The 14,259-nt window shown below is 36.2% G+C and overlaps 1 pseudogene; it reads left to right on the top strand.

Annotated features, from left to right (window-relative positions):
- The first annotated feature begins 369 nt into the window (after positions 1-369).
- LOC149190596 (uncharacterized) lies at positions 370-9,831 on the top strand (annotated as a pseudogene).
- The last annotated feature ends 4,428 nt before the right edge of the window (positions 9,832-14,259 follow it).

The following is a 14,259-nucleotide window of genomic DNA, read 5'->3' as shown; positions in this document are numbered from 1 at the left end:
TCTCAAGGATTGATGAAGGGAGGAATAGGCTACCATCTAGAGGTGATTTTATGATAACTGATGTATGGTAACTACTGAGTGCACCATTACTAAAGATATGGAACTTTAGCCTCATATGTAGGTTTTAGGGTGTGGTAACTACTAACAATTGGAATAGCATGTGAGATATTTTATGTCTCTCTTACTGAGGAAAATACATCTATGGTTGAGTTACTTGATGTTATATATATCTCTTGTTTGATGTTTTGGAAACAAATATGACTCTGATTTGAAATTGCTACAACATAAACCTTATAGTTTTATGGTACTTCTCTTGATTTTAAATGTGGCTTTCTCCTTGTTTAACTCATTACTTTAACATCGAACAATATGGAAAGTATAAAGAAAAAAATATATTATGAGGAGAAATCTCGGAGGTGAAATCTCCCCAGTCATTAGCAATCCGAAAAGTCTAGAATCGATGTATGTGAATCCATAGGTCTAATGTATATTTGTTTTTAAACTGTTTGGGTTGTCATTTAAGTTGATTATTACAATGCCATTTATATGGAGCAAGTATTTATAATCTTATGGTGTTCTTAGTTGATTTATTATGTTGTGTATGCAGTGACCTCAAAAGAAATGGTCTCTATGGCCAAATTCCTGATGAGATTGGCTATTTCTCTGCTTTGAAAATCCTGGGAGTTTTTCTTTCTCATCTTGTGACGATATGCTGGGTTTGGCTTCTTTCTTAATGCAATGGACTGATTCTTCTAGGAAGGCCCCATTTCAAATGTTTATACGTCCAAACAAAAATAATAGTCAACTACAAGTTGGTTTAAGTAGATTTGATCATATCCCAACACTCAGGCTCTGGTTGAAGGTTACTATATTATTATTTTTATAGATAAATGGGTCACAATCAAGTATTATGCTAAAAACAAGAATGTATTTTGATGAGATATAATATGACCGACCAATCTATTGTGTTCCTCTAAACATCTCTCTAGTGAAATCAAATAGTTATTAATCTAATGGTTTCATAGAATTCCTTGAGTTGATTTCATCTTAAATGTTGTTGTAGAGATGTCTTTTATAACCAGCCTAGATCCATCTTAACTCCAGATCTATCAAGCACCGAGAGGGATCAAATATCTTGAGGTGCAAACCTCTTTTTTGAGTGCAAAACTTGAGGAAAATCTTGCATCTCGAGATATTTGATCCCTCTCGGCGCTTGATAGATCCAGAATTAAGATGGATCTAGGTTGGTTTCAGTCGTGTGCAGCCAAAGAAAATCTAACGAACACATGATTGATTTTATCAATAATATGTAGAATTATCTAATATTAATATAATAATTTTAAATATGCTAAATATGTCTCAGATTAATCTGGTCATTTTAATTTTAAATTTGCTTAGTTACCTCAGTTTGTTGAGATGAGAAATATTGTCAATAACTTTAATGATGAAATACACATTTTGAATGTTAAGTGACAATATAATAGTGTTGAATGATAGAAAATGTGAATAATAAGAATATAGTAAATTACAAATAGTCTTCATTGTAATTAATCTCAAACTATTTTCTTCTACTATTCTTATTGTCACACTTGCTACTTTTGTCGTCTTTTCATATTGATTATATGCAAATGACAGGTCAAATCATAAACCATTTAAATCTTTAGCTCAAGATATTGTAGTAAACACCATACCTTGTCTCTCTTCCTCTCCAATATTAATAGGTTGAATTACTGTAACACAAAAATCAATGTATATTTTCAATAATTTTTTATGCTTATGCTGAAATCAATGCACAATATTAATCCAGTCACTTTAAAATTAATGTACCATCATACATCCAACTACATCAAATCAGAAATCAACTTCTACACTGAAATCAATGCATCTAATTTAAGAAATCAAATAAGATTAGAAAACAACATTTACACAGAAATCAATGCATATAATGCAAGAAATCAAATACGATTAGAAATCAATGTTTACACTCAAATCAATGCATCTAGTGCAAGTAAGAAAATAGGTCTATAAACCAACATCTACACTAAAATCAATTCATCTAGTGCTAGCAATGAAATAGGATTAGAAATCACCATCTAAACTGAAATAAATGCATCTAGTGCAATAAATACTCTTCCCTTTGTTCCCCCCTCCAGATATATATATATATATATATCCCTCCATCTCTCCTTCTTTGTCTCTCTATATCAACCCCCCAAATACACACACTCTCTCACTCCATATCTATCAATCTCTTTGTCCTTCCCTCTCTCTCTTCTTCCCTCTCTTCACTTTCCATCTATATCTCTATTTTCCTTTGTCTCTCTATATCACCCCCAAAACATACACTCTCTTTCTCCAATATATATACCTATTCCTCCCTCCTCCTCTCTCTCCATCTCTCTCTCTTCCCCTTCTCTCCCTCTCCCCCGCTTCTATCTCTCTTCCTTATTGTTGTCCTCTCTCTCCAATTTTCTTATCACTCCCTCTCTCCCTCTATTTCTTTATTCTTACCTCCCTTTCTTCCCTTCCAAATCCATCTCTCTTTACCTCCCTCTCTCCACTCTCTCACATCATCTCTCTCTCTCTCTCTTCACCCTCAAACTTTGTTACTATATCCTTCCCTCTCTCCTCTCTCCTTCTCTCCCCGATTCTCTTCACCTATCCTTCTTTGTCTCTTTATCTCACCCCCAAGCCTACGCACTCTCTCTCCATATCTCCCTTGTCACTCCCTCTCTCTCTCTCCACTTCTCACTCTCTATGTATTTCTTCTTCCCTCCCTCTCTCCTCCTCTCTCTCAAGTCCACTCTCTCGTACTTCCTCTCTCTCCCTTTATCTCCTACCTCCCTCTCTTCCCCCATCACTCTCTCTCTCTTTTCCCTCCAGTCCTATCTCTTCCCTCATCACTCTCCTTGTCTCTCTCAAGTCTTATCTCTCTCTCTCTTCCCTCCAATCCTCTCTCTTCCCCCATCTCTCTCTCTCTCTCTCTCTCTCTCTCTCTCCAGCTATGTTACTATATCCATCCCTCTCTCCTCTACCCTTTCTCTCTATCTCTCTTTCTTTGTCTCTTTATCTCACCCCTAAACATACTCTCTCTCTCTCTCTCTCTCTCTCTCTCTCTCTCTCGTCACTCCCTCTCTCCTCCTCTCGTGTAATTCCTCTCTATCTCCCTTTCTCTCCTACCTTCCTCTCTCTTCCCCCATCTTTCTCTCTCTCTCTCTCTCTACCCTCCAATCCTGCCACTATCTCCCTCCCTCTCTCTTTCTCTCTCTCCCCCTCCATCTTTGTGTCTCCCTCTCCCTCTCTTACCCTTCTTACCCTTCTCTACATCTCCCACTCATCTCCCTCTCTCTCTCTCTCTTCATTCCTCCTCTCCCCTATCCTTAAGTTTATCTCCATCTCTCCCTTGTCACTCCCCTTGTCTCTCCACCTCTATCACTCTATGTTTTTGTTCTTCCCTCCCATATATATTTAGAGTTAATATATATCATGATATATTAATATATATTATAATATAACAAATTTAATATTGTATTAATCCAAAGTTATTAAATTTAATAATATTAATATTATAATATATTAATATGAATATTAGATTTAATAATAATAATAATCTTTTAATATTAATATTAGGGTTAATAATGTTTTTTTGTATGGTATTAATAAAATTTGGCCCATGGTATTTGGCCCATAGGCGTCACCTAAATAAAACCTATTTTTTGAGTGTTAGTAAGTATAAAGAGGTTTATGGAGTAAATATAAAAATATGTTTTATTTATTTACCATACCTCTAGTTTATTTATATTTTTATTTATTTATCATATCTCTTTTATTTACCATGGTATTTGGCCCATAGGCTTGGTATATAATTAGATGTTGATTTCTAATCCTATTTGATATATTTTTATTTATTTATCATACCTCTTTATACCTCTTTTATATTTATTTATTTACCATACCTCTTTTATAAATATGGTATTTGGCCCATGGTATTAATAATTATTTGTCCCATGGTATTTGGCCCATAGGCTTCACCTAAATAAAACATATTTTTTGAGTTTATTTATATTTTTATTTATTTACCATACTTCTGGAGTAAATATTAAAAAAATGTTTTATTTATTTACCATACCTCTAGTTTATTTATATTTTTATTTATTTACCATACATCTTTTTTGAGTGTTCGTAAACCTTTTTATATTTTAAATTTGTATTGTGTTTATACATACTAATAATTAGATTGATTTTTAAATAGAGATGACATTAGATTAAAAATGTTAAATGTTAAACATTACAATTACATTTACATTTACATTTACATGTTTACGTTTTTATGCGAGATCTACCCCATACTAGATTGTTTACATTTACATTTACGTTTACATGTTTAAGTTTTTATGTGAGATCTATCCCATACTGGCTGTAGAGAACTTCTCGGTGCAATGATTTACATGAAAGCATTCCTTTTTTAATATTGAAGTTGAAACAACTTGAACAACTGTAAGTATTGTAGTGTCCTGTGGTTGTTAGCTCCTGTAGAGGGTTTTGTTAAGTTTGTAATCATTTATGTATTTTTACCAGTATTAGAAAAGAATGGAAGTTTCCTTAACACATAGACCAAATTTACAGGATTGTGAAGAATAACAAGTTAATGGGACCTATTTCTTCGACATTGTCTCAAGTTCCAAACTTAAATATTATGTAAGTTGGGAGTGCTAGTTTGGGTTCTACTCTCTTTTCAGTTATTTACTAGTTGAAAAAGTTTATAGGATGTGGAAAATATAGAGTCTAGAGAGCCCATCATTAAATTATATGCTTTTTCATTTTTCTAGGGACTTGGCACATAATCAATTAAGTGGGGAGATTCCCAAGCTTATCTATTGGAATGAAGATTTGCAATATTTGTAAGGGTCTGGATCCTTTACGATTGTATGGCTATGTTTCCTTGTTATGCAAAAGGTGTCATTATTTTCCTTATTAAAGTTTTGAAGGAAACTTTCAAGTTAATCAATATTGTTCTTTCCTGTTTTTTCAAACCAAAATTTGGAGCTTCTATATGAAATTATCATATTTTTATAATTTCTAGGGGTTGCACAACAACTTCTTAGTTGGAACACTCTCCCCTGACATGTGTCACTTGGTTGTGGTACTTGTAAGTCACTACACTTGTATCTTCTGGAGGAGATGTATATTTTTTAGAGCATTGATATTTAAATTGTTGCATCTTAGTGTAGCAATTGCAGTACATTAAGGGATTTTACATACAAGGTTATTGGTGGCAACTCAAATGTTTTTTACCTTTAAACATTTTGATCTTTGTCACGCAGTGATGTGTGAAGCAACAACTTGGTGGGCACTATTCCTGATAATATTGGAAACTATACAAGCTTGAGATTTTGTATGTTTTTCTATTTTCCCAACTGAGTTATAAATGGCCAAATGGGTTGACAACTACGTTTTGATGCATGGCTTTTGTGATGCATATTTAAGATTTGTTTTGATGCATGGCTTTTGTGATGCATATTTAAGACTTATTGTACTAGTGTTGTTATCAAGGACTTGTCATACCATCAAATCATAGTAGGGATCCCCTTCAACATTGGATTTCTACAAGTGGCTACTCTATAAGTATAAAATTTTCTAGAGCTAAGTTGTGTTCCAGTGTCTTATAACAACACTAATCCATCTTTTGTCTATCGTATATTATGCTAGTGAAAGAGAGTATCATAATTTTTTTGTTAAATAGGGAGGGATATGACATAATGCAGGTTGGCTAAGTATTTAGTTAGTTGCATGGTATGTACCATCCAAGGAATGACATTAAATTTTTTTCTTTTGTTGTCATAACCTAATTTTGAAGTGGTTTCCATAGGTCACTACAAGGAAACAAATTGACAGGAAGGATTCCAGAAGTGATTGGTCTCATGCAGGCTCTGGCTGTTTTGTAAGTAAAGTGTTTGCTGGATCTCAACTGATTAAAAGTGTAACCTCTACCCATAAAATCCATGCAATCTTAGCTCAATTAAAACCCATATTGTTTTTGGACATTGTCAATACATTTCTTATGTAGAATCAATTCACATTCCTTATTTCATTGATCAATGTTTTGTGATCCTTATTAAATATTTGACTATACAATTTTGGTCTATACTTTAGTGCACTGATGCATTAGTATCTTTGTTACAGGGATTTAAGTGATAATCATCCTACTGGAACAATTCCTCCTATCTTAGGAAATTTGACTTACACTGGAAAGTTGTAAGTTGCTTGCATACTTAAATGCTTGAATTATATCCTCCGGTTCCCTGCATTTTGACTATTACTTTCATTCATTTCAAATTTATTTTGTTACTCTTTCCTTTGTAATTCTCAAATATTTTCACAATAATAATCTCATAGGATCTATTCCACCAGAATTGGGGAACATGACAAAGTTGAGCTACTGGTAAGAGCTTTAAATCACATCTATCATCATGTATACAATGCAAAAATTAGAAATTGGATTTGAATGATAAGAGAATCCCCATTGGTAGTGACCAATACATGGATATGCAAGCAACTAAATGAAAATCAGCTTAAGATTCCACCTGAGCTAGGGAAGTTGGAACAACTGTTCGAATTGTAATTTTATGTTTGCATGGTAGAAGCATATTCAAATCTAATTAGATAATACACATTAATCATTGAATTTTGTGGATTTTTGCTACAAGTATTTAACAATACTAGGTTTTATTTTGTTGGGATAGGAACCTTGCTAGAAATCATCTTGAAGGTCTGATTTTAGTGAAAATTAGTTCATGCATTGCTCTTAATTACTTGTAAGTGATATAATCTTCAAGTTTACTAGAGAAATTGTGGGATATAATCTTGCTATTTGTCTAACAATATTGAGGCCGTGTCTTTTCTTGACTTTTGTTGTGTAGCAATGTACATGGAAATCATTTGAATGGAACTGTTCCTTTGGAATTTCGTAAACTTGACAGCCTCACTTATTTGTAAGTGTCTGTAAGCCATAACCAATGTGATCGATTTATATAACATAATGAACCATTGAATTTATTAAAAGTACATTCAAAGTGATTAACAATTTTTGTTGTGGGTTTTACAAAAAATTGTCCTCCAACAACTTTAAGGGAGCAATTCCATGGAGCTGGGACATATTATAAATCTAGACACACTACATTTTTGTTATTTGAGTGTCTTGATTAAGTTTCCTAGGCTCCCCATTAAAATTTCATCTAGAAACATAATTTCTCTAAAGGACCAAAGGTAGAATATATTTTTTTATTGATCTATGATCTGATGTGAATGTTTAGGGACCTCTCTAAAAATGATATTTCTGGACCTATTCTGGGATCTATTGGGGATTTGGAGCATCTTTTAAAATTTTAAGCTTCACATGTAGTTTTTTCTTTTCTTTTTATAAAAAAAACCAAGTTTCTATGGGTAGATGTTATATTAATCCTTGTGATCTCTATTAGATTGTGAATTCAAGGAATTTGAGTGGAAATAAACTGAGTGGTTTTCTCCCAGTAGAATTTGGAAACCTGAGAGGCATCGAGGATATGTAAGTCCTTTGTACTTGATTTGTGTAGCCTGCAAACGTGTGCTATAGTTGTGTTTCTTCCACATCACTAATTACTGTACCCATTACCACTTTAATGACACAATAACATGGTGTGATATCTCTTCAATTCAGAGACCTTTCTTCTAACCGATTATCAAGTCTCATTCCTCAAGAACTTGAATAGCTACAGAATTTGGTCTCATTGTAAGTTCCTTGGAATGAATTATAAAATACAATTTATTTAATAGGTTCACAGTTATTCTAAAAATAACTCTGGAGTTGGATCATATACAAGATATTGAATAACAACAGTTTATCAAGGGAGGTGTCATACTAGTTGACCATTTTTTTTCAGCCTTACTACACTATAATAATTCATCTGAATCCCATCCCCTATTCTAAGTTCATTTTGTTGTGAAATTACAAAGGAAATAATATTCATATTTCTAGTTCGTGTACTAATTTATACTAGAAATGATTTCAATCATTTCACATAAATCTCTCCTACAACAATTTGTCTGGTAATATTCCTGTCATAAATAACTTTACAAGATTTACCTCAAAAAGGTGTAGATATAATGTAAACATTTTTTATTTTTATTTATTTATTTATTTTATTATTATTATTATTATTATTATTTATTTTATTTTATTTTTAATTTTTTTAATTTAATTTAATTTATTTATTTAATTTTTTATTTTTATTTTTATTTTTAATTTATTTATTTATTTATTTTTTCCTGGGTTAAATTTGGTATTCTTTCTGGTTATTAGTGGATTTGTGCATTTCATCTGACGAGATTGATTATTGCAACAATTTTTTAGGAAATCCAGGTCTCTGTGGAAATTGGATTGGATCACTTTGTGGGATATACTCTAGACAATCAAAAGGTGAAACATTAACTAAATTTTAGATTCCATAGATTAGTTATGTTTTGTGATAAAAGTTTCTGTGAAATTATATTTTTAAGAGTATTAAGTTGATTTTGAAAATGGACAGCTTGAGTCTCAACACCATCTATTGTTTGCATCTTGTTGGGTTTAGTTTTATTAGTATGTTTGATCATTATAGCTCTCTACCATTCAAATCATCCTAAACGATTTACCAAAGGGTCAACAAACAAAATGGGTCAAGGTATTATTTCTCTGGATTATATCATGGACTTAAGAATTATATCAACATCAATATGTGTCCCTTGTTTAAAAAATGCTTTGATGTCCTGACCAGGTTCTCCAAGGCTAGTAATATTGCACATGGACATGGCCCTCCACATGTATGATGACATAATGCAAATCACAAAAAATTTGAATGAGAAATATGTAATTGGTTATTGTGCTACAAGCACAGTTTATAAATGTGTTCTCAAGAATTGGAAGCCAATTTCTGTTAAAATATTATACACGCACTATCCACAAAGTTTGCGCCAATTTGAAACTAAGTTTGAGATTGTTGGAAGCATCAAGCATCAAAATATTGTGAGTTTGCATGGTTATTCTCTTTCTCCACATGGAAATTTGTTGTTCTATGACTACATGGTGAATGGAAGTCTATGGAACATCTTACATGGTGAGTGAAATGGATGGAAAAACCTATCTAGAAATTTACATGTATAATAGTCATATAGGCTTTAGTAGAAGATTCTAAGTTCATATATAGTCAATGTTTGCTAATGACCTACGTCAATAATCCAAGCAATGAATCTTGTGTATAGGATCTTCAAAGAAGATTAAGATAGACTAGAACACGCGTCTAAGGATTGCTTTGGGAGCTGCACAACATCTAACATATCTCCATCATGATTGTAACCCATGTATTATTTATAGAGATATAAAACTTCCACCATTGTCATAGATAACAATTTGAATCACATTTTTCAGATTTTAGCATTACCAAGTGTATCCCTTTTGCAAAAACCCACACCTCTACCTATGTTATGGGTTTTGTTAGTTATATTTACCCTAAATATGCAAGGACATCTAGGCTTAACGAGAAATATGATGTGTACAAATATGAAATTGTTCCTTTAGAGCTACTCATAGGGAGGAAAACTATGGATTCAGTTCATAAGATGATAATGAATGAATTTTCTTCAGTTGGGATTGTATTTTTGTTAATTTCGAAGCTTTCTTATCTCAGGATGTTGCATGGTGCTGTAGTGGCTACAATGACCCTTCAAAATTTTGGCCTGCACCTGATTTCAGAGCCTCCATTGAGAGTTTCACTTGATGACTGCACACACTCGGGTTCACGCCGTGAGCCTGTGTGAGTCTTTGCATCTGCCTTGCTTGTTCATTTCATCCAAGTTTTTGCATGTTGGTATCAAATTCATGCTTGCGACCATGTTCTAGTCATGCTCAAGGTCTTCACTTCGTGTGTACATGTTGTGTTCACTATGAAAGCATCTGTCACACTCACACACAGAGTCACACTCACTATCGCACAAGTGTTTTCACGGTCGATCAATGATCAATCACAAGTGTCGCGCTTGTCACTCACACCGTCGGCCAGTCATGTTGAGCATGTGTGTTTGGATGGTTTGGGTCGTCTCTTCGTCAAGTCACGTTAGTGTGAGTTTGAAAGATCACATGTGCGTCTTTCACTCATTCACACACTTAGTAATTTTGCTGAAGTTTCGATGACCAGAGTCCCCTCTGATAACCAGACCATCACCTCGCCATCAACTCGATTGACTATTACCGAGAACAACAAAGAAGCCTCAAGAAAGTCATTTCAAGTTGCGCTACCCGCAAGCATATTAGTTGGCCTTCAAGCTGGTTGATCGGAGAATTTGACCTTGTAGCCACCTCGGGACTATTTCCCCTCAAAATTTCCGCAGAAGCTGTATACCTTACCTACTCCACTGGCTAGAAAAATTGCACAGATAGGTCAGACAGACACCCAGTGCCCATCCCTGTCTCCCTCAGAAAATTGCGTAGTTTTTCTAGCCAGTCCTCCCGAAATTCGACTGGCTACTCATCCAGAAAATTGTGTATTTTTCATGAGTAGGCCCTTTGCTACCCAACAGTCCGCTCAGCTCATAAATTGTGCAGAGATGATTATCAAGTCAGACTCCCATCCTCAGTGTAGTTTCTCTCGCCAGTAGCTCCCAGTAGGAGACTGCTAGTTCCCTCCAGGAATTGCGCAGTTTCTTTTGCCAAGCACCTGACCAGCTGACTCCCAGTTCCCCTTGGGAATTACACAGTTTCTGCTGCTAGTTCCCCTTAGGAATTGCCTAGTTTCTATTACCAGTGACCCAACCAGTTGACTACTAGTTCCCCTTGGGAATTGTGCAGTTTCTGCTGCCAGGCTCCTAGTTAGTTCCTCCAAAAAAAACTACGCAATTTCTGCCTACTGATCCTCCATGCAACCTGACCTGTTCCTCGAGAAAATTGCGCAAATTTTGTTGTCAAGCCCTGGCTACCTGCTCATTTCAAAAAATGCGCAGATTCTATTTGCCTTGCCTTCTTGTAGCCCAGATTGTCCTTCACAAAATTTGCACAGATTTTCCTTCCAGCTGAGCCAGAACTCGCGGATAGTCATTGTCAACTTAGATTTCCCATCTTCATCACCCAGTGACTCTTGTATAGTTTTCATCAGCAGTACTTGGAGCCATCATCTCGCCTCGTAACCTTGCTGCTGCTCCTGGTCACCTACATCTGAAATGATCGTGTGTCATGGTAGACTAGGAGGTTTTTGGATTTGATGTCATCTCATCATGAGTGACTGCAGGTACAGGTATACTAAAAAACATGGCGCGACGACGGACGGGATGAACGAATGGAGCACTTGTAGAAGGACAGGTCCACCAATGGATGAACGAACAATGCATGTGAAGAGATGTGCTCGCGAACAGATGATCATGCAAAGATGTGTTCTTGGATGGATGGATGAGCAAACATACAAGATGTGCTCACGGATGGTCGAACAGATGAACATGCAAGTTTCATGAGCAAACGAACCTGTCAACCATTCCAACATACAAGCAAGGAGCAATGTGCAAAAGCAACATCAAGGGAACCAAGGACCATCGAAGACTCCGCACACCTTGCCATGCAGAGGTGAAGTTGTGACACACGATGAAGACATCCATCACCTAGTAACACTGCAGTTCGACATGAACTCCAGCAGCAACACGAATGTACCAGCACTGTTATGTCGAGTCATGTCATGAGTCATGTCACCCACATCTCTACTATGGGTCATGTTGTCAAACAATGTAATGTAACGTGGAAGTCCAAGAGACCCACTTGTTGTACAAAGAGTCATGTAAAGTTGAAAAGTCATGGAAGTCAAACAATCATGAGGGTAGTTGAACAACCACAAGGGTCAGTTTTTCACTTGGCTATAAATACCCCCTCATTTGTACATGCAGAGGACTTTTTTTCACCTCATCTCCTCCCACATAGCCAAGAGAGTTTTTTTATGTGAGGAGTAAGCAGTGGCTCCAACACCCTTCAGACGAGATAGTGATGTATGGTGTAACGATGTGTCTTGCAACTTTCACTTAATTTAGAAGCCTGCTAACAGGCCAGCACATTTTCACACATGTATTATATTTGTTGTAAGACTAATCTTTAACACTTGTAATGCATGTTGCTTGAACCCGTGTTTAACACTTGAACTAATTCACTTGTTGTAATACACATATGTTAATGAAAATGTGTTGTATATGTTGTTAACGCTGTCCTGCCTATGTAGACTACTCTCCCAGACATCAGATAGACCTTTTACATGGAACTTTCTATAACAAATGTTGTACTTGCACAGACTAATCTGTTGAGTATTATACGTGTTATATTCCCTTTTGTGTTGTGACTTATGCATCTGTGTGGACAATTCCGCCGGAAGCTGCGTATGTCCTCTTATGTTGTGTGTTCCTAGCAGAGTTGGGACTCCTCCCAATTGACTTGGGACCCACTCCCACCCTCTCCCTCTACAGTGAAAGAACCATTGACACAAGTGACACTTACACTCACCAGGGACGTGAACCTCACTTCTCGGAAGATAAAGCAGACCACTTTCCTGTGCTGACAAGTAACAGTTGAGGCACATCTTTAAGATAATGGAAACCAGGCCATCATATCGGATGGGACTCCTACACCAAACGGTGTGAGTTCTAGTTGGGACTTCACACCGGGGAGATCCCCTAATGTTGGTGGGTCCAGGACCATCAACATTTTGGTGCTAGAAGGAGGGTTAGATGACAAGTTGAGCCTGTACATCTGGGTTGAATATCTTACCCAATGAATAATACACAACTCATGCTCCTGGGGTGTTTCTCTCATTTCTCCCTTAATCAGTTATCAATCCCTGATGAGCTTCTCGATCACTTTTCCTTGTTAAAGTTTGACGATGAGGACAGAACGTCCGTAATCGAGCACATTTATGATTTTCTTCATTTCTGTGAATCTCATGAAATCGATAGTGATGAGATTGTTTGCATACTCTTCTTCCTCACCTTGAAGGTCTTAACAATCGATGGTGTCATACCTTGCCACCTGCTTCCACCCATTCCCTTCTCACTTTCCTCAAGGAGCTCCATCAAGCCTTTGATGACTGTGACCACCAAGATGTCTATGAAAGAATATCTCATTTAAGAATGAAGCCTGGCGAATCAGTTGAGGAGTTTTCTACCCGCTTCCTTCACCTATGTCATGAAATTCTTGAGTAGTTTGTGGACCTTGACTTCATGAGCCAAGAGCTGAAACTCTTGGTTCATTTCTCCTAAAACGGTGAACTTCCTGATCTCCCTTCTTCCTTAACTCTTGCGGATCAGGAGACACCTCATGTCTCGAAGATGATTCCCCCTCGCGACAACCAAAAAACTAAGAAATCTATGCAGCGGGTCCCCTCTGCAGTAGTTGCAAAGTTGAGAAATATGTGCAACATGTTCCTAATCCATCTGCTCAGTTGTCTCCTACCCCAACAGAGGAAATTCCAGAATGGTTAGGAAATCCTATGGTGAAAAATCATCCCTCCATTCCGCAAGAGGAAATCACCATTTCTAACCCAAGTCTTGAGTCTAAGTTGCATCTCTGCCATCCTCCATCATCTACAAGCCATGACTCCTTACACCTTAACTCGCTTGAGCGGTCTACTTCACAAGCTAGCTACGTGCACTCTCTTGATTCTCGAGCTGCTGGCTCAAGTTGCAGTCATGTGCATGGTAGTCTCATCATACGAGCAAAGGAGTAGGAAAGTGAAGACAAAATTAATTCCTCTCAAAACATTGAACCATTCTTGATCGATCCTTGATCCATGAATCTCGGTGAAACATCATGCACATTCAATTCTTTCGATCAACCTCCAGTCTTGGGCTGTCATCACTCCCACACTTCCGTATGCTGTGATGAATTCCCAAGCAAATAATATGATCTATTTTCATCTCATGTACACTCTAACTCACATCTGGAATGTGCACTGGTCAAAGAAGACATCCATATCGAAGCTTCCTCTGCACTTCACTTACGTATGTGTCCTATCATTCGCAGCACATCAAAATGCATCAGATATACTTCGTACTCTCTTGCTTCTTCATCTTCTGAGTTATCTCCTCAATCGAGACAAGGAAATGAGTTTTTCCATGATGAAAATAGTCTCAACACACATGACTCTTCCCACTCGTCATCTTGTGTGTTGCATGAAGACAACTCGTCAAGTCAACTTGCTGAAAATTTTGATGAAGCCTGTGAGA

The sequence above is a fragment of the Pinus tabuliformis genome, chromosome 3_1 (genome assembly GCF_031772625.1).
Source record: "Pinus tabuliformis cultivar Carrire ecotype Pingquan chromosome 3_1, CPIR1, whole genome shotgun sequence".
NCBI classification, from domain to species: Eukaryota; Viridiplantae; Streptophyta; class Pinopsida; order Pinales; family Pinaceae; genus Pinus; species Pinus tabuliformis.
Note: the sequence above shows the minus strand (reverse complement) of the source record. Positions and strands in the feature narration are given on the sequence as shown.